This window comes from Rutilus rutilus, assembly GCF_951802725.1.
Source record: "Rutilus rutilus genome assembly, chromosome: 1".
Lineage (NCBI taxonomy): Eukaryota > Metazoa > Chordata > Actinopteri > Cypriniformes > Leuciscidae > Rutilus > Rutilus rutilus.
In genome coordinates, this window is record NC_140209.1 from 25,880,423 (window position 1) to 25,902,196 (window position 21,774).

Consider the following 21,774-nt stretch of genomic DNA (forward strand, 5'->3'; position numbering starts at 1 on the left):
ACATGCTGTCGTTTGAAATAACCATTATCAATTTCTCTTATCTGATTTGTCATTCATCTGTTAATTTAATTTCTCTTCAAAATATTTTCTTCTTTTGCTTATGAGATGCTCTTTTAAATGACTGGAGATTTTAGCATAATCTCGAATTCATGACCAACAATATTAACATCGTGCAATCCCTGGTAATGACAGCATTTGTGATATCACGTGTTTGTAATTTGTGTAACTATTTTTATTTCTAAACCTAAAAAAAAATTAACTATTGACCAAGATGGAGTGACCACCACCATAGCTTTATCATCCATATTTTTTGTTGTTGAACATATTATGTCCTCTTTTTTTCCTGATAGAGAGCTCAGTATCACTCAAGTTTATATCAGCTCTGTCTTGAAAGCAGAGCCCAAAAAGCCAACCCTGTATCACATGAAATACGTTCTGAGGAAACTATTTTGCAAATCGCAATTACGTTACATGCCAACATATAAGCAGTGCTATTACGTTGGTCCTTAACCTAATATAAGCAGTGCTATTACGTTGGTCCTTAACCTAATATAGCCAATCTATTGCAGTGCTATTACGTTTGTCCTGAACATAATACATCCAAAGCAGGTTTCTTTTCACACGTATAGCAGCTCATTTTGTTTTAATTATTTACTCCCTTTTTTCTCATTGGGCTACAAAATATTATCTATGCCAGGGCGAGTCAAATGGCGGCACCCAGATAATTTTTATCTGGCCCTCCAACTGGTTTTTGATGTTTAAAACCCCTCGCAATCTGATATCAAAGTCCCCGCAAAGGTTTAGCGCGTTCAGCGGTGAGTTTAACAACGCACGTGATCATTCAGCGGTGAGTTTAACAACGCACGGCAGTTCGTGATATGGTCACGTAATTTAATCTATTGATTCGTGCCACGGACACGTTTATTTCGTTATTTTCGTAATACCAGCACGTTTTTTAAACTATTGTATTTTCAATGGGAAGCGTCTTTCGTGATAACAGCACGATTCTTTCTGCCTGTCGGCTGCAGCAGAGAAGCTGTTTAATCAACATTTATTCACGAGATCTTATGTATTTTTATGTATTTTTTTATGTTATTATTTCGGTCTTATTGCCAGGGAAGCTGGATTGCTTTGCTGTTTATTGATATTTTTAAAATTATATTTTATCAATAGGAAATCGCGCTGAAGAAGTCTCGTTCCGAACACATCGCGATATTTGGCATCAGTTCACGTGTGTCAGATGTTGGTAAGTAATTACCTAAATACGCTGTCCTAATAATGTGTGATATCATGTCTTTTCTGTTTGTCGATATTAATCTGCCATTATATCTGCCATCTCCACGGAGACTTTGCGTTTCATTGCTTTCTAATTCAAAACAGGGTGATTAACACTGCCTGTCACGTGACGTGCTATAGGCTTAGATATTCATATCAGATTAAAAATAGTACAATTAGTTCCAAAGTTGTATTTGTAGTAGAAGCACAGTAAAAACAACACTTACCATGCTTTTACCACAGTAACATTAGTTTTACTGTGATAAGTGTAGTAAAAAGACAGTTATCACAAAACTTACCATGCTTTTACCACACTATTTGTAGTTTTAATGTGGTACTTATTGTAAATGCACAGTAATCACAACACTTACCATGCTTTTACCACAGTAACCATAGTTTTACTGTGATAGGTGTGGTAAAAGGACAGTAACCACAAAACTTACCATGCTTTAAACCTCAGTAACCTTAGTTTTACTGTGATTGGTTTAGTAAGGACAGTAATCACAAAACTTACCATGCTTTTACCTCAGTATTGATAGTTTTAAAGTGATATTTGTTGTAAATGCATATTAACCACAACACTTGCCCTGCTTGTAAGGCTTTATAATGTAACATCCAATATTTGTAAGGTAAATCAGTACTTTTCCCTTTAAATAATCCTATATATTATACATAATGATATTTTCTTTTCTCTTTTTTCAGCTGAAAAGACCAAAAGGGCCTTTCGGACTCAGTCGTTCCATTATTGTTTGAGGAGAAGTAAACGGAGGAGACGGACAGCTGCAAAGGCAAATATTCGCAATGGTATGTATGTGTTGGTTTTAACCCTAAATCAAACATTTTATCAAGCATTTGTTGTTTCTTAAAACTTTTCTAACAAAACCCATAGCCCAATCAGTACAAACATAGTCTGAAAGTCTTAATAATTCACAAGATTTAACAAGTTGTCAAATTCGTACGATACTCGTACATATTTGTATACTCGTACACAATCCTGCAGCTTTTACTCCTAGTGCTGTCATTGGCTACTGCCTCAATTCCTGTACATATTTATCGCGATATTTGTAAATCAGTTGCGCCACTTCTTGGAAAGTTGTCGGATGTCACACACACTGTCAGAAAGTTTATATTAATTGCAAATTGGACCCTGTGTGTTTATGTTCCAGTAATACATGATGTCTCTCCACACCTCATAACCTACCTCTGTTTGCAAGAGTGGAAAAGCTTATCTGACTTGTCACATGACATAAGATACTCGATTATTTTGTCATAATCAGAGCAGTTACACTGCTGATAACTGTCCCGTTTGCATGTAAATCTTTTTCATGATTATTGCTTGCTATTAAAGACATACTTTTATTCATAGAAATGCCCACATATCAGTGAACTTATTACATAAAAATGCTTTTAACATTTAATTATGCAACACTCTTTACAGAAAACATATCCTACAGTTATAAACTCACAACGTCATCATCAAGTCCTGTGCTGGGCACATTGGGCAACAACTGTCCTCCAACGTATTCGATCCGTGGCCAGGTTCTTCACATCTTCCCATGGGACACTGACATTCTTCAGGTCTTCGTGAAACATCTGTCTCCATGTCTTCCTTGGTCTTCCCTGTCTCCTGCATCCTCCTGGCGGTGTCCACTTCATCACTGTGTTTGGGTGTTGTTGTTTGGGCATGCGTAGGATGTGTCCAGCGAGGTGCACCCTTTGCTCTGTCTCAGTTTCTGAGAGTCCTCATGTGAAGTCCCATTCCTCCTCAGGATCTCTTTGATATATGCAGAACCAATATTGAAAATAGTGATTTATCTTTTTCCATATTTTTAAAGCATTTTGTTTTCTCTTTTCAGCTTCATAAACTGTACTTGATTTCTGCCTAATGCCTTTATCAAAAAAGTGTCAGTGTTCATCAGGTGTTTTGCTAAAGGACATATTCATTGCATAGTTACAATAAAAGTGACCAATAATCACAAGGATATAGAATGAAAGTTGAGAATGTAAAATGTTGTGCTTATGTTTTTGCCTATTTGTTCTTTAAAGCGAAGAAACAAATGTATGTTCACATAACAAACTTGAATCTCATCTCTTGGTTTGTAAATATATAACTTCATCATAGCAATTTTTTAATGTTAATGTATGTGTCACTATAATAGATTGCTCCTGTATCTGGATATTTTTAATAAACTGATTTTTATACTGTTGTGCAGTAGTTTTGGCAGTACATTTGTCTTTAAACAGTTTGACATTAAATATTGGAATAAGCTTTCAAAATGGTGTCCATTCATTGTGCTTTTGTTACATTTATTTGAATATTATTGATATACCTTTAATATACTATACATACACTGTAAATGTTAGAAGCACTTTAGTACATGTAATTATCTTTAATTAAAATACTGCAAACCTACCCCTGCTGTAGGCCATTGCTTAGAAAAAAGTTTCTCTTTCAAATGTATTTATGCATCAGTCTAATCAAATAAGCAAATTTGTGTCATTGATCATGTGACCTCGTTTTTGGATGGTAACCACACAAAGGAGTCTTTTGTTTTTAAATATGAGTTTTATAATTTAATTAGAAGGAATGCATGTTTAACAGCCTAAATATAAAATATTTAAGGTATCTATCCCCGCAGCCAGAACCAGAAGAGATCTGTCATCGTTTACCATAAATGGGCATGTAAGTGTAACGCATCTGTTCAGCTGGGTTGTTATTGGCTGTGACTTTATCGCAGAACTCGCTGTGATTAAACAATCGTTTAACCCATATAAAACGGCGCTTCATGTTACAAAGTATGTTTTGGTGTTATTATTACGTTAGTTATACATTAAGCTAACTATAAAGTGTCTCTATGTTGTGAGAAATTACTCCTTTACCGAGATCCTAACCCTAACCCTAAGCATGTCTGCACATTTCAATGAACTACAGCACAATGCTGCTCCACTGATAGAATGACAGAGATATGTGGGTAATGTAGTTTAAAACGTTTAGTAATAAAACAATAAATGTTAAATAAATAATATATTTAATGGACAACTGGATATCTAAATTTGTTCATTGTGCAAACCTTTATGACATATATGAGGGACAGGCTGAAATTTGATATTTTACTGTGAGCACTTTAAAAATAACCTTTATGCCAGCTTTCCATATATGTCTGAAACCTGTGGCCAACATTATTTATTAAACATAGTATAAGCAGTTGTCCAGCCAATTTTCTCTTTGATACACTAACCAGACTTTGAGTTACAGCCATTTGAAATGTGCATTTGTTTGCTCTTCTGGGGGCCATTGCTGGGCCCTGGGGGTGGAAGGACAGTATAATCTACACAGATCTACACATACTATTACTATTACACAAGGATAATGCACCATTCAGTAAAACAACAAAAAAAACAGTGCCAACATTTCCTTTTCACCCCCTCTGATTGCTGCTTATATTCCTGACATCAGTGATATATAGAGTATACTATATAGAGTATACTAGAATGATCAACATGGATCATCTTCAATTAAGCTTTAGGTATTTATAGCAAGATAGCCCACTGCAGCCTCTTGCTATTCACATAGCTTCCTTTTATTTCACTGGAAACTGGCATACATGCAAGTATGTGCAACTTTTGTTGCATTGTTGTCCCAAATATCATTAACCAGATCTAAATTTTTATGTCCCAAGTAAAAGAATCATGGTAATTAATTATATTTAGTTATTTATAAGTTATTAATTATATGTAGTTATTTTTAAAGAAACAAGAAATTAAAATTTCTCAAAAGAAAATTTCTATTTACTGTACCAAACACCACTTTCAATACACAATAGTCACCATACTTTATTAAACAACACTTTATTGGAGAACAAAGCATAAAGTTGATAAAGTAGCATAAAGACAAATGAGATTCAAGATAAATAAAAATGTGTCTTCAAAAACACGTTAACATCATATGAATCCATTCACAGCTGCTGAAGCCACAAAACGAGTGCCAGATAATCATATTCAGTCACATATGATACAGAAAACAGATTTGATATTGTGTTGGAAAATAATGATTCATTATCACAGCTAAACTGGTTTCTTGCTCTTCCCTGTACGTCTCGATCGTGTTAGTGTTCTTCTTCCTCGTCTTAACAGTTTGTTCAGTTGAAGAACAGAAGATGTGATCACTGATGTGGAGTAGCTTTTTCTCAACCAGAGGAAGAAGTCTCAACATCCCATTGTCAGGCGTTCTCCAGTCCTGGTCTGAAAGGAAAACAAAAGACAGAAACCATTCAAATAAAGTTGTTTAATGGACAGTCGGGTCAGCTTATGTTCTGCGTTATTTAAAGCAGTGATGGTTTACTCTGGCCCTCAGCGTCCACTGTCCTGCACATTTAGCTCCGACCTCAAACCCTCCTGCCTATTGTCTAGAAGTAAACCTGAAGACTTTGGTTAAAATTTTCAGATGTGCTCGATTAAGGTTGGAGGTTAACTCTTAACTAACCTCAAAAAGTAGAATGCAAAGGGCCAGAGTTGCCTGTTCCTTACATAAATTTACAAAGCAGCAGTCAGTACGTTATATAATATACACACATTGAAGTATTATATATATATATATATATATATATATATATATAATATTGCAGCACAAAATAAGCTAAGTACTGAACAAAAACAGTTTTACCCATATCAACAGCAACATATTTTAAAAGATTTTTAAGAAAGGCATGGTCTCTTTTGAGCCTTTGCCAGTGATGATTGATTTCTTTCCAGACAACATACTCTTCTGTCAATTGTTTCAAGAGCTTCACTTGGTCAAAAGCCAAGTGATAACCTGTACAATGTAAAATTGTCAACATCAAATTATGTACTACATATTACAGCATTGTTTCAATACAAGACATACCAATGGACTCGCGCACTTTTCTGTCTTCTTTGGGCATCAGATGTTCCTTCCTCACCCGAAACAAAGGACTTATTCGATTAGCTTGTGTTGATGGACTGGTCTTCCTTCTCTGCTGTAAAACAAGATAGTCTCGACTTACTCTATGTGCAATTACTATTGTTCTTGAAACACAAATTAAGACAGTTATAAATAAGTTAATTTACCATATGATTCAGGAGAGAACATTTGATGAGTAAAAACTGATTGCAATATTCTAGAAACTTCACCTGTGAAGGGCTGATCACGGCAAGATTCGCTGCGACTCACTAGTAGCTCTTGTAATGGTTGGCTCTTAAAAGAGCTGTTGAGTTTGATATTGGTAGAGCTTTAAAAAAAAGGACTAAGTAATCCTGCAAAACAGAAAGGAAGGTAATTTTAATACATTACTTGCAAATAGTCAGTTTATAACTGTAGGATATGTTTTCTGTAAAGAGTGTTGCATAATTAATTGTTAAAAGCATTTTTATGTAATAAGTTCACTGATATGTGGGCATTTCTATGAATAAAAGTATGTCTTTAATAGCAAGCAATAATCATGAAAAAGATTTACATGCAAACGGGACAGTTATCAGCAGTGTAACTGCTCTGATTATGACAAAATAATCGAGTATCTTATGTCATGTGACAAGTCAGATAAGCTTTTCCACTCTTGCAAACAGAGGTAGGTTATGAGGTGTGGAGAGACATCATGTATTACTGGAACATAAACACACAGGGTCCAATTTGCAATTAATATAAACTTTCTGACAGTGTGTGTGACATCCGACAACTTTCCAAGAAGTGGCGCAACTGATTTACAAATATCGCGATAAATATGTACAGGAATTGAGGCAGTAGCCAATGACAGCACTAGGAGTAAAAGCTGCAGGATTGTGTACGAGTATACAAATATGTACGAGTATCGTACGAATTTGACAACTTGTTAAATCTTGTGAATTATTAAGACTTTCAGACTATGTTTGTACTGATTGGGCTATGGGTTTTGTGAGAAAAGTTTTAAGAAACAACAAATGCTTGATAAAATGTTTGATTTAGGGTTAAAACCAACACATACATACCATTGCGAATATTTGCCTTTGCAGCTGTCCGTCTCCTCCGTTTACTTCTCCTCCAACAATAATGGAACGACTGAGTCCGAAAGGCCCTTTTGGTCTTTTCAGCTGAAAAAAGAGAAAAGAAAATATCATTATGTATAATATATAGGATTATTTAAAGTCCGCGTGAACCGGAAGTTGCAAACGACTTTTCTCCAGTGCTGTGACGTATTTCCCAGTGAAAAGGAATATTGAACAGAGGGCAGGGTTTTACTCTAGTGCTCCTCCTCTCCATCTCTCGCTCATTACAGACTAACGATTTGAGGGGAGTGGTTAAGCGTTTCTCAACCCAAGCCGTCAAGCATACGTCATCAGGGAAGGTCCTCCAATGCAGAGAGGAGGGGCATTTTCAGATTTTGATTAAAGATTACGAAGCCAAAACATTTTTTTCCGTGTTTTAACTTGCACGGATTAATTGTTCACCACAAGACTAGTAATATGCGCTAACAAAGTAAATAGGGTCCATTTTGATTTCAGTTGGACTTTAAAGGGAAAAGTACTGATTTACCTTACAAATATTGGATGTTACATTATAAAGCCTTACAAGCAGGGCAAGTGTTGTGGTTAATATGCATTTACAACAAATATCACTTTAAAACTATCAATACTGAGGTAAAAGCATGGTAAGTTTTGTGATTACTGTCCTTACTAAACCAATCACAGTAAAACTAAGGTTACTGAGGTTTAAAGCATGGTAAGTTTTGTGGTTACTGTCCTTTTACCACACCTATCACAGTAAAACTATGGTTACTGTGGTAAAAGCATGGTAAGTGTTGTGGTTACTGTGCATTTACAATAAGTACCACATTAAAACTACAAATAGTGTGGTAAAAGCATGGTAAGTTTTGTGATTACTGTCCTTTTACCACACCTATCACAGTAAAACTATGGTTACTGTGGTAAAAGCATGGTAAGTGTTGTGGTTACTGTGCATTTACAATAAGTACCACATTAAAACTACAAATAGTGTGGTAAAAGCATGGTAAGTTTTGTGATTACTGTCTTTTTACTACACTTATCACAGTAAAACTAATGTTACTGTGGTAAAAGCATGGTAAGTGTTGTTTTTACTGTGCTTCTACTACAAATACAACTTTGGAACTAATTGTACTATTTTTAATCTGATATGAATATCTAAGCCTATAGCACGTCACGTGACAGGCAGTGTTAATCACCCTGTTTTGAATTAGAAAGCAATGAAACGCAAAGTCTCCGTGGAGATGGCAGATATAATGGCAGATTAATATCGACAAACAGAAAAGACATGATATCACACATTATGGTGCGTTCAAGTCCTCCTGGGAATTTCGTACGTACGAGGTGGGAAGTCGTGTTGACGACGTGAGGTGCGTTCAAGTCAGTTTCGTCGGAGCAAGATGGTGGTGTACCTTCTTTTAATGAATAACACGAAAATATAGCAAGTTTTGTTAACTCTGCTTATAGAAAATAAAGAACAAAGATTGCGCATCGGGTGTGTTTTTCTTTTTATGTTTTTAATTAACTTATGAGGCCAATGTAAATTAACTGAATTATTATATAATTAGTATATTTGTTATATTACAAGTAGGCTATGTCATATTTTGTGCAGATAGCTTACTTTGTTATAAATGAAAAAGCCTTACAATGTCACTGCTAAACCTGTAAGTGATATATTTTACTATCACTTTGCTCAACTACAGACGTTGCATTCATTGATTCCGCCATGTTTCTCACTGACACGCCCCCAACTCGTACAGATCGGGGCTTAAAGAAAATCCCGAGCTCCCCACTGGTATTTACGACATTGTGGTGGCGTTCATGTGCATTCAACTCGTAAATACGATCTATACGAGATGACTTGAACGCACCATTATTAGGACAGCGTATTTAGGTATTTACTTACCAACATCTGACACACGTGAACTGATGCCAAATATCGCGATGTGTTCGGAAATAGCGCGATTTCCTACTGATAAAATATAATTTAAAAAATATCAATAAACAGCAAAGCAATCCAGCTTCCCTGGCAATAAGACCGAAATAATAACATTAAAAAAAATACATAAAAACACATAAGATCTCGTGAAAAAAATGTTGATTAAACAGCTTCTCTGCTGCAGCCGACAGGCAGAAAGAATCGTGCTGTTATCACGAAAGACGCTTCCCATTGAAAATACAATAGTTTAAAAAAACGTGCTGGTATTACGAAAATAGCGAAATAAACGTGTCCGTGGCACGAATCAATAGATTAAATTACGTGACCATATCACGAACTGCCGTGCGTTGTTAAACTCACCGCTGAATGATCACGTGCGTTGTTAAACTCACCGCTGAACGCGCTAAACCTTTGCGGGGACTTTGATATCAGATTGCGAGGGGTTTTAAACATCAAAAACCAGTTGGAGGGCCAGATAAAAATTATCTGGGTGCCGCCATTTGACTCGCCCTGGCATAGATAATATTTTGTAGCCCAATGAGAAAAAAGGGAGTAAATAATTAAAACAAAATGAGCTGCTACGTGTGAAAAGAAACCTGCTTTGGATGTATTATGTTCAGGACAAACGTAATAGCACTGCAATAGATTGGCTATATTAGGTTAAGGACCAACGTAATAGCACTGCTTATATGTTGGCATGTAACGTAATTGCGATTTGCAAAATAGTTTCCTCAGAACGTATTTCATGTGATACAGGGTTGCAAAAAGCTCTCTGTTCAATGGACAACATCATCAATTATCTAATTATGCATTTACCCCTAGTTGGTTAATGCAGTAGTCCCTCACTATGCTAAGTCCAGCGTCAGTTGTAGTTAATTATTGAGTCATGCAAACACTTCACCTCCCATTTTTTTAATGCTTACAGCTGGACTAATGTCTATTGAAAGAAAGCAAATAGAGAGTGTCAGCTTCACAGAATGGACCAGTGAATAATCAAAATACAATTAATATGGCCAATCAATGAAATTTGAAGCGGTCTCTGTAGTGATCATTGAAAATGCATCACCTGCACACTTAACAAAGGATGAAGTCTTTCAGCTTGGACCAGCGATCAGTTGAACTGGTTGAGCTGCTGTCTGAGTGTTTCCCTCCTCATCCGATGCATTTGATCTGTCAGTCTTTGTTGGCATTCAAGGGTCTGGTGTCATGTTGGGACATAGTGGTTTGACTCTGGATGTTGTTGTCTCTCTGCCTCTCCTCAGTCTGGCTTTTGGCCAAGCCACGGAGGAGGCGACTTTGCATGATGGCAGGATGTTTTTCTTGGTTATTTCTGCATCAACAACACAGTCTTTGTCCATACCAGCCCCTCAGAAGTTTCAGCTTCCTCTTTCAGAGGGGATGAAGGCCCACCAACCAAACGCCTCTTCTTTTCTCTGCAGCCGTGTCCTTATGTTTCTCGCTCTCACTTGTTGCACAGTCCAGTTGCTATTGTTATTTATGTTGAGGCAGCCGTCCCAAAAGCTGTCTGGTGTCATTTTGAAATTGAACACAGAGATCCGCATGAATCAAATTCATCCGTTATAACTTCTGCAACCATCTCTTTCAAATGTCCCTGAATTTCAGAAGTCTCATCTGGTTGATAACAGCAGTTTCCCCATGCGATTTTAATAAAGCAAGTTCTTCTTTGCAGAAAAGAGCAAGCATTTTTCTTCTTTGCAGAATGCAGAAAATAGCAGTCTTTCAGTCTGTCTGAGTTGCCTTATTTTCAGTCACATAGTATTTTTATCACTCGTTATTTCGATCCCTACTCTCTCAAGCATTTTAGGATTAAATCAATGAGTCTCATTACTGTGAAATGATGTTTTATTAACAAGGTTCGGGATGAGCACGTTCAGATAATTAACACAAGTGGAGAGCACTTAGCAATCAATGGTAAGAGGTGTATATATACTCAGCAGTCTCACCTCATTCCATTGACAGTTTTGCAGCATCCCTCCACCACCCCTTCTCCACACTTCTAGTACTAAACACTTACATACGGGGGGAGTAATCTGGGTTCGGGCCGAACTCCGAGCTCGGAGCCCTCCCTCCGGACAGCACGCCAAATACGCATTAAACCTTACCTCTTCAAATTATATGTAAGTGTGAACTCGTGAAATGTGTATAATACAGTATGGCTGTTAAAAATGTCTGTTTCGTTTGGTCACCCAATCCTGCTCATTCAACACAATGCACAAGTTATTTTAAGTAACGCAATCCAAAGATCTCAATTTCTGCAATGGCTCAAATTTAAAACTGTCTCCCAGGGACAACAAGATGCAAACATCATAGGCTTCGTCTTTATATAACAGGTCAGTCATACCCACATCTAGCATGTCTCTCGATATATAAATATTTTATCTCTAAATGTCAGATATTTCTATAAACCTTTTTTGTCATTTAGTTGATTTTCCTCTGGGAACTAAACAAACCACTTATACTAAGGATAAAACTCAGTGTTTTTGACGGCCACCAGTTTGCGCAATCCTCCATATCAATCCCTGTTAGGCCTGCTTATTAATTTAATTCCCCCATAGACCGGTCAACTAACATTTAAGCAATTTTTATATTTTCTTTCAGGGTAATTTCTTATTAATTATTTTTATTGGTGTTTTCTTGGTATTTTTTAAATTAGTCTACTTTTAATTTTGACTGGATTAGCAGATTTCACCAATCTTACTTGATCTCTTAGTAAACTGTTTTGAATACCTTTTTATTTATTTATTTTTTACGAATGATTCATGCTGCGTTCCAAACCGCATACTTCCCTACTATTTAGTATGGGAAAAAGAGTAGGCGAGCGAAAAAGTATGTACGAATCCAAAAGAGTAGGCGAGAATAACCTGGGTGACGTACGAATTATCGCGAGATTCGGACTTAAGTGCGTTCCAATATGCCTACTTTCCTATAGTAGGCGAAAACAGTACGTGAAGGAAGCAGTACGTTCGAAACATCAGTATTCATAAAAGAGTAGGCGAGAAGTTCCCGGATGGCTTACTTCTTCCGGCCAGATTTTCGAGTGCTCATCCGATGGATACTCTTCTATCCCAGGAGGCCACGCGAGAGGATACGTCATTATCAAACAGCGCAGAGATCGGCGACGCGGGTGCTTTCAAATGTGAGTAAACACAGTTCCTTTTGTTAAAATTGCATGTGTTGAACTACTGTAGAGTAAACTGTTGAATTGTTGAAGGTGTAAAGACGTTACACAGTGTAGTATAGTTGTGATTTTGCTGTAAAAACACGTTTTATTGTATACAACGTTAGCTAACAGGGGAGCTCCAGTAAAGACACGTAAGTTACGTCTCTAAAGTGGATTTACATAAACAAACCATACATCAAAGACGCTTATTTTAAATGTCTATTTACATCTGACAGGAAAATCTTGAAATATCACAACATGAAATAGACATCTGAGTGAAATGTGTGCTATTATGTAGAACAAATCTATAAAGTAACTAACGTTAAACATAAGTTATCTATTTTATTTGTCCATTAGTAGTTGATAAATTGAGGAACATTTATGTTGGATAAAAAGTTAAAACAACCTCAACATGTAAATGTAGTGTTGAGTTCATAAATCACAGAGGTAACGTGAATCTTGTCTGGATGTTACAGGGTCAGATGAACAGATGTGTGTTTATCTGGTGGAGAGTTGCTCATGAAGGCTTTGAGTGAGTATACTACAGAAATGAATAACAACAACTATTTAAATCTTAAGTTGTAGTTTATTTTATTGTAATTTCAAACAGAGCTATTACAGCACTTTTCTGATTCTTGATTTCTGTGCATTTGCTGCACAGCTTTTGTGGTGGAGCAGGACCTGCAAGGGAAGATGATGGCGGCATTTGTGGAAAAAAAGCGTTTTTGTCTTCTAAATAATACTGAAATCAAATGACATTGTGTGGTTAAAATTACTGCTTTTGTGTTATGTTTGTGCATTTTGTAGGATCTGAAATGTCAGCGGGCTGGTGTGAGCACTGAGGATGAAGAGCACAGAGCTGAATCCTGGAGATGGTCCCTCCATCACTCCACTTGCCTCAGATTGTGAAGCACAACACATCACGCAACAACCTCCGGCACGAGGGAACGGCTCACCTCTGGCGGTCAGCTGATTCATCAGAATAAAGCCGCAGAATGGGAACCGCTGTGTTGAGATGGCAGAAGGATGTGGGGTTCAGTGCCTGTAGTCTACATACATACATGATTGTAGTTTGAATAAAGCTTGTTTCATGTGTTGACTTATGCATTTGTTTATTGTGTGATGGTGACTTTCATTCATTCTTTTACTAATTTATTAATATTTCTCATTGTTGTCAGTAAATAAAATATAATTATTTAATTAATGTTTGATTTAATTGTTTGAAAGAAGATGTAGATATGTTCATTATATACACATCTAGAGTGTATTCAATCATGCATAGTTCTGTCATATGACATACATTACAATTTGTTTGTTTTATTGAATTATATAATTTTCAGTAAAAAGTCATATAATTAAGTATTGGTCAGCATTTATCGTTGTTGTTATTGTATGTTTTGGGGTGGGATAGCAATGCAATTCATTCTGAGGTAATATTTTCGAGTATAAAATCAACAGTTTTCCTCCAAAGGCGAATCTTCGCACAGCTGCCCTTTGTGCAGACATTACAAACGCTGAGGAAATCCGTTCTAGGTAGGGCTGTCGAGTTACTGATGTTATGAGATCTGTAAAAAATCTCATTATGTATGCAAACCCATAATATATATATATATATATTATGGGTTTGCATACATAATATGATATTTTTTACACAGGAAAAAAAGAACCTACAAGGTTGAATATCTTAATATATATTTTCTTAAATAATTCATTATAATACATTTAAAAATATATATATTTTTTGTTATTTATAGGCCTAGGGATGAAACGACAGTTAAATTCAACAAGAAAAAGAGGAAAAAATAAAGCAGTTAGCCACTTTCGCTTGTGGATGAAAACGTTTGGATAACAAATTAACAACATATTCAAGAGATGACAATTTTGGGATTTCGTAATAAAAATAAATAATATCGTTAAGGATAAAACGGTGGGTCACATTAGTAGGGTTACATATAAGAACTTAAATCAACCCTAAATGTATTCACAAAATAAATGGGCAGCAGTTTCTTCAAAAAGACCACAAAATGAGCAAGTTTAATCAATATCAAGATATTTACAGATAGATTAATTAAACGTGTCGCTCAAATCTTTTAAGTTGTTGCGCTTGTGATAACGCGTCGTAGGTCACATGATAACGTCAACATGGCAGATGTCCGGTTCGCATTCATACTCAACGAGATCTTGCTATAAAGTACCTACTCTTTTAGCGCTCGTTGAGTAAGTACTTATTGAAATTAAGTACCTACTCATTGAGTATGCGATTTGGAACGCAGCCTCAGTGTTTCTGCACATAGCCACATCTAATGTTCCCTCAGCTGGTCATTTTGTTTTTAGGCTTCTTTCTCCATTTTTGGAGGGTTGTCCTATAGTATCTCTGCAAAATTAATATTTTGATCTTGGTATCTCTACAGGTGTTGATGCCATTATAATCTTAATTATTATCAGTGTGTTTCACTCCTTTTTAGTATACCTTACTAACCCCAGCTTGCATCTATTCTTAACTAGTTTTCAGCAAGATCGTCAGACATTTATTAAGATATCTGATTAGTCTTTCTCAGGCATTTTAAAAATGCAGTTCCTCTATTACAGGTCCACTGGTGGGGATGACAGTTAAAAATAAAATCTCTCAAAATGTTGTTCAAAGTGTATTTTGGAAATGGTTGCTCACTCTCTGGTTTATAAGCTAGACAGAACTAGGAAAGGTGAACTCTTTATCTCTGTCTCCCTCCTTTCCTTTCCTTCCTCACACACACACACATACACACACGCAGTCTCACTTTCTTCTTGCAGCCCCTCCTCTCTCTGTCAGAGGCAGCCCCTCCTTTCTGCCTCTCTTTCTCATATCACAGTCACCATTTACTTTTGCTATATGAGAGTGAGAGAAACATATGTTCTTTCATAATTCTAGTTTCTCTTTATGAATGAATATCGTTCTTTTTCAAACAGTCCTAATCTGTGCATTTTACGCGTGCGCGCACGCACACACTTTTTCTTGTAACAATGAAGAGGCAAAGCCGAATTATTTCTAATTAATTATTATTATTATTTTTGTTTAAGTTTTGTCTCCCTGTTTCCTCTCCTGCCCCTCCTATTTGTCCATCGTTGCAACATTCTCAGTTGTTACTGACTGCTCTTTTTTTGACAACTGACTGCACTTCTGTCTTTTTCATGAATTTTACCAACATATGACTGGTATGGTCGGTGTTGCTCCTCAAAACTACCACTACCACGAGTTTTTCCAGTGTCCAATTATCTATCTGTTTCTCCTCCCTGTCTGACTTTAACAATTGTGTCACTTTCCCACTTTTCTGGCCTTGAGCTCACTACCATATACATGTTCCTCAAAATCATGGCTCCTCCCAAACCCTGAGGCCAAGTGTACCAGGCATTTCTTTTCAGGTATGGGATGTACAATGGATTTAGCTTTATTTCTGATTTTGTCAGCAAGGAATCCAAAAGGGTAGTTCTGGGAAGGTCAAATCTGTTCAAGTGTGGTCTCTGAGCTTCAAGAGTTATCTGTTTTTTTATCACATCACGTCAATCCCCTAAGAGCCACTCTCGTTCAACCTGGTTCAAGTTTGTTATTCTTGTCAATTTTTTCAAAAGCTCATCCTTCCCTTGGTCTGTTAACTCCTGTCTCTGCCCTTCATTATCTATTCTAACCAGAAGTGATTCTTAATACCTTTGGTTAGTTTTAATGCCTCTTGAAAATCATTCTTCTTTCCGCAATCTAGCCTCATAATTATCTCTCACTCTAGACCACATGTGTACTTTTCTTCAGGTGTCAAAAGGTGAAAAAACTGTCACTTTTCTCTCTCCTTATTTCTTTATCTCAATACAAACGCTTTCAGTCTGCTATAATGTAGGCCTACACTCATACATACAGCCACGCACAGAGCCACTCACACACACGCAGTGTCGCTCTGAAACACACACACTCAGCGTCACACACACACACAGAGCTGCTCTTACACGCAAAACCGCTCTCACACCCACTTCAAAGCCACACACACACACACACACACACACACACACACACACAGAGACAGAGCTGCACACACACACACACACACACACACACTTATTTAATATTTTCCTATTTTTCTTGTAACAAATGAAAAGACAAAGTCAATCAATCAAAATTTTGACAATATGGGCTGTTTCCCCCTATCCGAATTATTTTCCTGTCATCAATTTTTGTTTTATCATCCATTAAACTTTTAATAATACTGATTGAAAAATTATTTCTTGTAAGAGTTTTATTTTATGTGCCTTTGTCTCAGCTTTCTCAGCCTAATTTTCTCACTGAGCTGTGCCAAGGTCACTTGAATACAATTGTAACAATTTCGGGACAGTGGCTCAACTGTCATCTTTCTTTTATGCAGAGCACAGAACTCAGTTAACAAGCACTCTCTCTGCGTCTCCGTCCTTTCTATAAATTCTGCTCAAACACGGCTATATCATTTTCTAACTTTTAATTTCTAGCACTCTGGGTTTTTAGAAAAACAAATTATATTTTATATATATCATTATTATTATCAATGCTAATTTTCTCCAAAACGATTTCTCTCCTTCTACTTAAGATGAAAAATCACTTAGACAACTAAACAAAAACAAATCAGACTAACAGATCACGTGTTTATCATTTCAAACACACTTTTCACGTAGGGCGTTGCACGCATACTTACAACAGATAAGACAAACAGATCAAATGCTTATCATTTCAAACACACTTTTCACGTAGGGCGTTGCACACATACAACAGATAAGTCAAACAGATCACGTGCTTATCATTTCAAACACACTTTTCACATAGGGCGTTGCACGCATACTTACAACAGATAAGACAAACAGATCACGTGCTTATCATTTCAAACGCACTTTTCACGTAGGGCGCTGCACGCATACTTACAACAAATAAGACTAACAGTAACGTGCTTCTCACGTTCTTCAACGCATCTTCTGCGCTGGGGACACGCGCTTCTCGCGTGGGCACGCGCTTCTTGCGTACACAAATACGTGCTTCTCACGTATTACGCACTTCTGCGTTTAGGACAGACAAACATATAATTTTGCAAACGCACTTTTCGCATAAAATACCGTGACGCACACGTGTACAATGCACCTTCATGCGAATGGAATACGTACCTGCGTATGGACAGACAAACAATTACTGCATGCACTTTTTTTTTTTTTTTCTCAAAACCTGGAACCTACCCTCCTTTTTCCTCCCTTCTTTTATCACTTTTAGGTTCTTTTTGGTGGAGTCTTTTGTTTAAGGCAGTCACCAACTGGGCGTTAGCTTACCAGGGGCAGCACAAAACAAATATAAGCAAAATTTGCTTACCTTATTATTATGGCGCCTTTGTTTTGTGAGGCCTCTGCCAGCACGCCCACCGTGGTCACTCCTCGACCCCTTGTCCCTCCTGGCTCGGCTCGCCAATTATGTAGTGGCAAATTCATAGTTCTTTTGGGTTCAGGTCTCAAAGAAGTTTCTCAGAGTTGAGGTTCCAGGTCAGAAGAATTAACTTCATTGACAAGCAACAAAGTGAGAAGCCGGCTGGCCATCCGGACATCTAAAGTTACAATGGCCAGTGTTCATGTCTTATACTTTTTCTTATCGCTAGGTGCCCAATGGGCACCCTCAAATCTATCTCTTCCCCTCTGTCACGCCTGGTGACCTTGGCACAGTTAGACATGTCTTCTCTATTGGTCAAACCTCACATAATGGTGCTTTGTTTCATACAGTATTTTGACACTTTGCATTTCTTATGCATACTGGGTACTTTTCCATTCTCTCATCCTTTTCAGACCTATTTTTTCATGCTTGTCATTTTCATTGCATCATACTTAGACATGAATCAAGGAAAATTCTCCAACATCTCCTGGTCTGCTTTGAAGAAAGAACAACTTTACAACACCAGGTGATGACGACATGGTCCCACCATCATGACAGAAACTGACTTCCAGCCACAGCCTTAGAAATCAACTGCAAATAAAACAAGACATCAAGGGACAGATTTACTAAAAAGGGAAAATTAGCGTGAGAGTGCAATTCCAAAGCTCCAATGGGAGTAAAAAGTTCTGCGCATGATCTACTGATGACACACAAATGAAGAAACAGACTCAGCGGAAATTTTTCACTGCGTGTCTTTAGTAAAAGCAAGTTGTTGGTAAATCTGGCCCTAAATATCTCAACATCTCAGCTGAGGACTAAAAAACTCAGCACTACATCTGCACTCACAGTCCAGTTTGTCTTTGTTTATTTTTTTTTCAGACATGTACAAAAGGTATTATTGAGATCAACAGAGATTCAGATGTTTATGTTTAGTTGAAAATAAGTTTTGTTCGATCACCATTATGGTGATTAGTATTTGCTTTAGTTGGGCTCTTGACTCTTGACTCTTGCCTTTTGTTTTTGAGACAACATTTGTGCATTGCTCAAGAAAGAGAAAGATGAAAAAGATCAACATGTCTGTTTAATGACAGTCAAATGACTATTAAAGTGATTTAAATAACTGCTTTTTCTGTAGTTTCATGACTGGTTTAAATAGTTGTCAAGTTGAAGCATTAATGAATAAAAATGTAATAAATTCAGATGGTGTGATAGAAAGATCACTGAACACTGATGTTTCCACTGTATGTTTTACTATTATATATTCTATTGCTACTATTATAATTGCACAGCCATGGAGGGGGACATATGGGATACTGATCTGATTACACCACTGGGGCTTTGTATGAATGAATGAACAGTTTGGGTGTTTCGAACACACACAGAACCGGATTCACTCCCAAATAAGCTGATTCCCCCTTCAGGGCTTGGGAAAGGTTTTGAAGGAAACCGGACAGAAAATCAATTCTCCCCAGAATGGGTGAGAGGATGATGCCCAGTGAGTAAACTCTCACTGTTGAGCCACTCACTCATGGAAATATTATGCGTCAATGTGTGTAAAATATTCCACTCAAAACGGAACAAATTCCCAGCTATCCCACTCTGATGCCTCTGAATCAATGTGCAAAATTTCCCACTCTGATGCCTCTGAATCAGTGATCTGACTCAATACCACCTCGTCCCCCACTTTCCTTTATTTGTTTATTTTTTTTTTATTATTATTATTAATTTTACTTATTTTTTACACCACTGTCTTGCACATGGGGGCCTAGAACCACAATTGAAGTAATTATGCACTAAAATATCATCACAGCAAATTTTAAATGTAAAGATGTGAAAATCAGAAGAAGAAAAAATCCCGCAAAATCCAGATGGGGCTGATCTGTATACAGACTTACATTTAGGATGTGTTCCCTCTTTATTCGATTTTCTTCTTAGAGCAAGTTTGTTGGCAGCAGTCACTGGATGAAACAAAAGTCTTCCATTAAATTGGACTTTAATCACAGCAGCACATACTAACAGAAAACAACATTTTGAGGGATTTTTATCAGAAATATGAAAGTGTGAGATTCTGGGAAATCAATTAGTCAGTGCTTGTCTTAAGGAAATAAAAATAACTTTGCTAAGTGAATATGCAGTGGATAATCTGTATTAAATTTTCCTCAGATGTTATCTAATCTTTTTAGCTGCCTGCACAGACAAAAAAAAGATCTAAGCTATTTTGAACAAGTTATAGGCCTACAATATATAAAAAAAATAATCAGTAAGTTAAGTTGAAATGACTTAAACATTTAAGTTGATTGTACTTAAAAATTAAGGAATTTACTCTTTTTACAGTGTGGTCAACTACATTTAAAACAGTTTTTTTTGGTGTGATTCTCACCTATGCCGTCTCTGCTGGACATGTTGATATTCTGCTCTGTTCTCTGTCTCTTTCTTTCAGACGTGATCTCTTTTCATTTGATCATCTCCGACTCCGACTGGGTTTATCTTCCAGTTAAATATTTCAGTCTCTGTCCATTTGACCAAAATATGAAAAACACCATCCATGTTCTCTATTTTTGTGCATGTTTTTGTTAAACAGATTTCTGTTAACTGCATTGAACTGAGTATTTAAATTAGTAAAGAGTAGAGCTTTACCTGCAAACCTGCAGTGGGTTACAGGTTTAGCATTTAGCTTCTCATTCTCATGAAGTCACTTTGGATTAAAGAAAGTGCAAGGTTACTGCAGCTCATATTAACTAAACTCAGCATTTAGTGTAAACTTATCATCTCACGTTTACGGTACATTTTCTATAACAAACATAAATAGGATATTTAAAATGAAAAAAGATATCTGTATGTGGAGGCTTCATCATGCTTGTGCTTTCTTTTTGCCAACAAGAATGCATGCAAAGGTGTGCGGGACGTGTCAGTCACTTCGATGAAAAGATAAAAACCTGTTGTTGCCTTTCTTGTCTGACAACTGGTGCTAAAAGTTCAGTTAAATATTCTGTGAAAATGAGACAATGTGAAAAAAACAGCAGCTGATCATAAAGACTTTCAACATCAATACAGACGGAGGAAAATCTTTGTTTAGAGAACTTTCAGTCACATTCTGTTCACTAATTAACAATTTATAATATGGAACCAGTCACATTATACTTAACACTTTTATGTACTTTTATCACTTTTTATAAACATTAATTTGTTCCCATAATAGAATACTTTATAAGCCTTAACAATTACAGACCTGCTTTGTGTGTCTTTTCATTAATTCCATCCATCATCATGTTGCTGAACTGTTTGCTGTAAATCAGATTGTCTTTAGTCTTTGATCATCAAATCATCCTGGGTTCCATTTTCTTCATTTAGCAGAAACACGTGAGGACATGTCATGGTAAATTGGTAAAAGGTGCAACACTCACTCTTCCCAGAGGGCATTTGATGTCAATTTAACATCAATATGACATCAACATTGATGTCAAAATTACATCACGAAATAGGTCAAAAATGAAAGTCATATTGACGTCAAAGTGTCGATGTCAATTTGATGTCAAGATTTTGACCTCTGCTGATGTCATTTTGATGTCATGCTTTGTTAGCATTTGATGTCAATTCTACACCCAGCAAACACAGTACGTCAATGTGACGTCAGGAAGACGTTGGATTCCAACTAATCCAACATCAGTCAGACATCGTTATTTTGGTTGAAAATGAAAGGTTGATGTCTAAACACGTTTGTTTGGCGTCAAGCTCCAACGTCAGACAGATGTTGAATTTTGGTTGGAATAAGCACAGCAAAAAAATGTGACATGCATGGCAGCACATTAAATCTGTGAAGATCTCAGCAGAGCAGGAGTAAACAACAGAGGTGGGAAATCCAGGGGCCAAAGAGTTAAAGTCCTGCCATATGTTTATTCCACCCATAAACTCAGTCAGCTGATTTCACTAATTAGTTCTCTCTCCTGTCTGAATTAGCAAATCCAGGTGATTGGAACAAAATACTCA

General features: G+C 36.7%; 5 long non-coding RNA genes across 7 annotated transcripts; 2 read left to right on the forward strand and 3 right to left on the reverse strand.

Annotated features, from left to right (window-relative positions):
- Positions 1-1,135: 1,135 nt before the first annotated feature.
- LOC311275862 lies at positions 1,136-3,018 on the forward strand. The gene is made up of 3 exons (XR_014624998.1): positions 1,136-1,246; positions 1,978-2,079; positions 2,714-3,018. It is a non-coding gene; the product is annotated as an uncharacterized lncRNA (long non-coding RNA).
- Positions 3,019-5,108: 2,090 nt separating this feature from the next.
- Positions 5,109-6,248, reverse strand: LOC311275885. Its single transcript, XR_014625004.1, has 2 exons — positions 6,161-6,248; positions 5,109-5,517 (listed from the first exon to the last, which is right to left on the reverse strand). It is a non-coding gene; the product is annotated as an uncharacterized lncRNA (long non-coding RNA).
- A 3-nt stretch (positions 6,249-6,251) lies between these two features.
- LOC311290636 lies at positions 6,252-9,962 on the reverse strand. 3 transcript variants are annotated; one of them, XR_014627423.1, is made up of 4 exons: positions 9,176-9,962; positions 7,258-7,359; positions 6,427-6,549; positions 6,252-6,272 (listed from the first exon to the last, which is right to left on the reverse strand). It is a non-coding gene; the product is annotated as an uncharacterized lncRNA (long non-coding RNA). The 3 variants fall into 3 exon arrangements; XR_014627424.1 differs by lacking the exon at positions 9,176-9,962 and having other exon boundaries at positions 7,258-8,570; XR_014627425.1 differs by lacking the exon at positions 9,176-9,962 and having other exon boundaries at positions 6,253-6,269; positions 7,258-8,570.
- A 2,027-nt stretch (positions 9,963-11,989) lies between these two features.
- On the forward strand, positions 11,990-13,595 carry LOC311305545. Its single transcript, XR_014630022.1, has 3 exons — positions 11,990-12,365; positions 12,866-12,921; positions 13,197-13,595. It is a non-coding gene; the product is annotated as an uncharacterized lncRNA (long non-coding RNA).
- A 3,420-nt stretch (positions 13,596-17,015) lies between these two features.
- Positions 17,016-20,671, reverse strand: LOC311286727. The gene is made up of 4 exons (XR_014626628.1): positions 20,425-20,671; positions 20,168-20,297; positions 19,683-19,745; positions 17,016-18,378 (listed from the first exon to the last, which is right to left on the reverse strand). It is a non-coding gene; the product is annotated as an uncharacterized lncRNA (long non-coding RNA).
- Between the last annotated feature and the right edge of the window lie 1,103 nt (positions 20,672-21,774).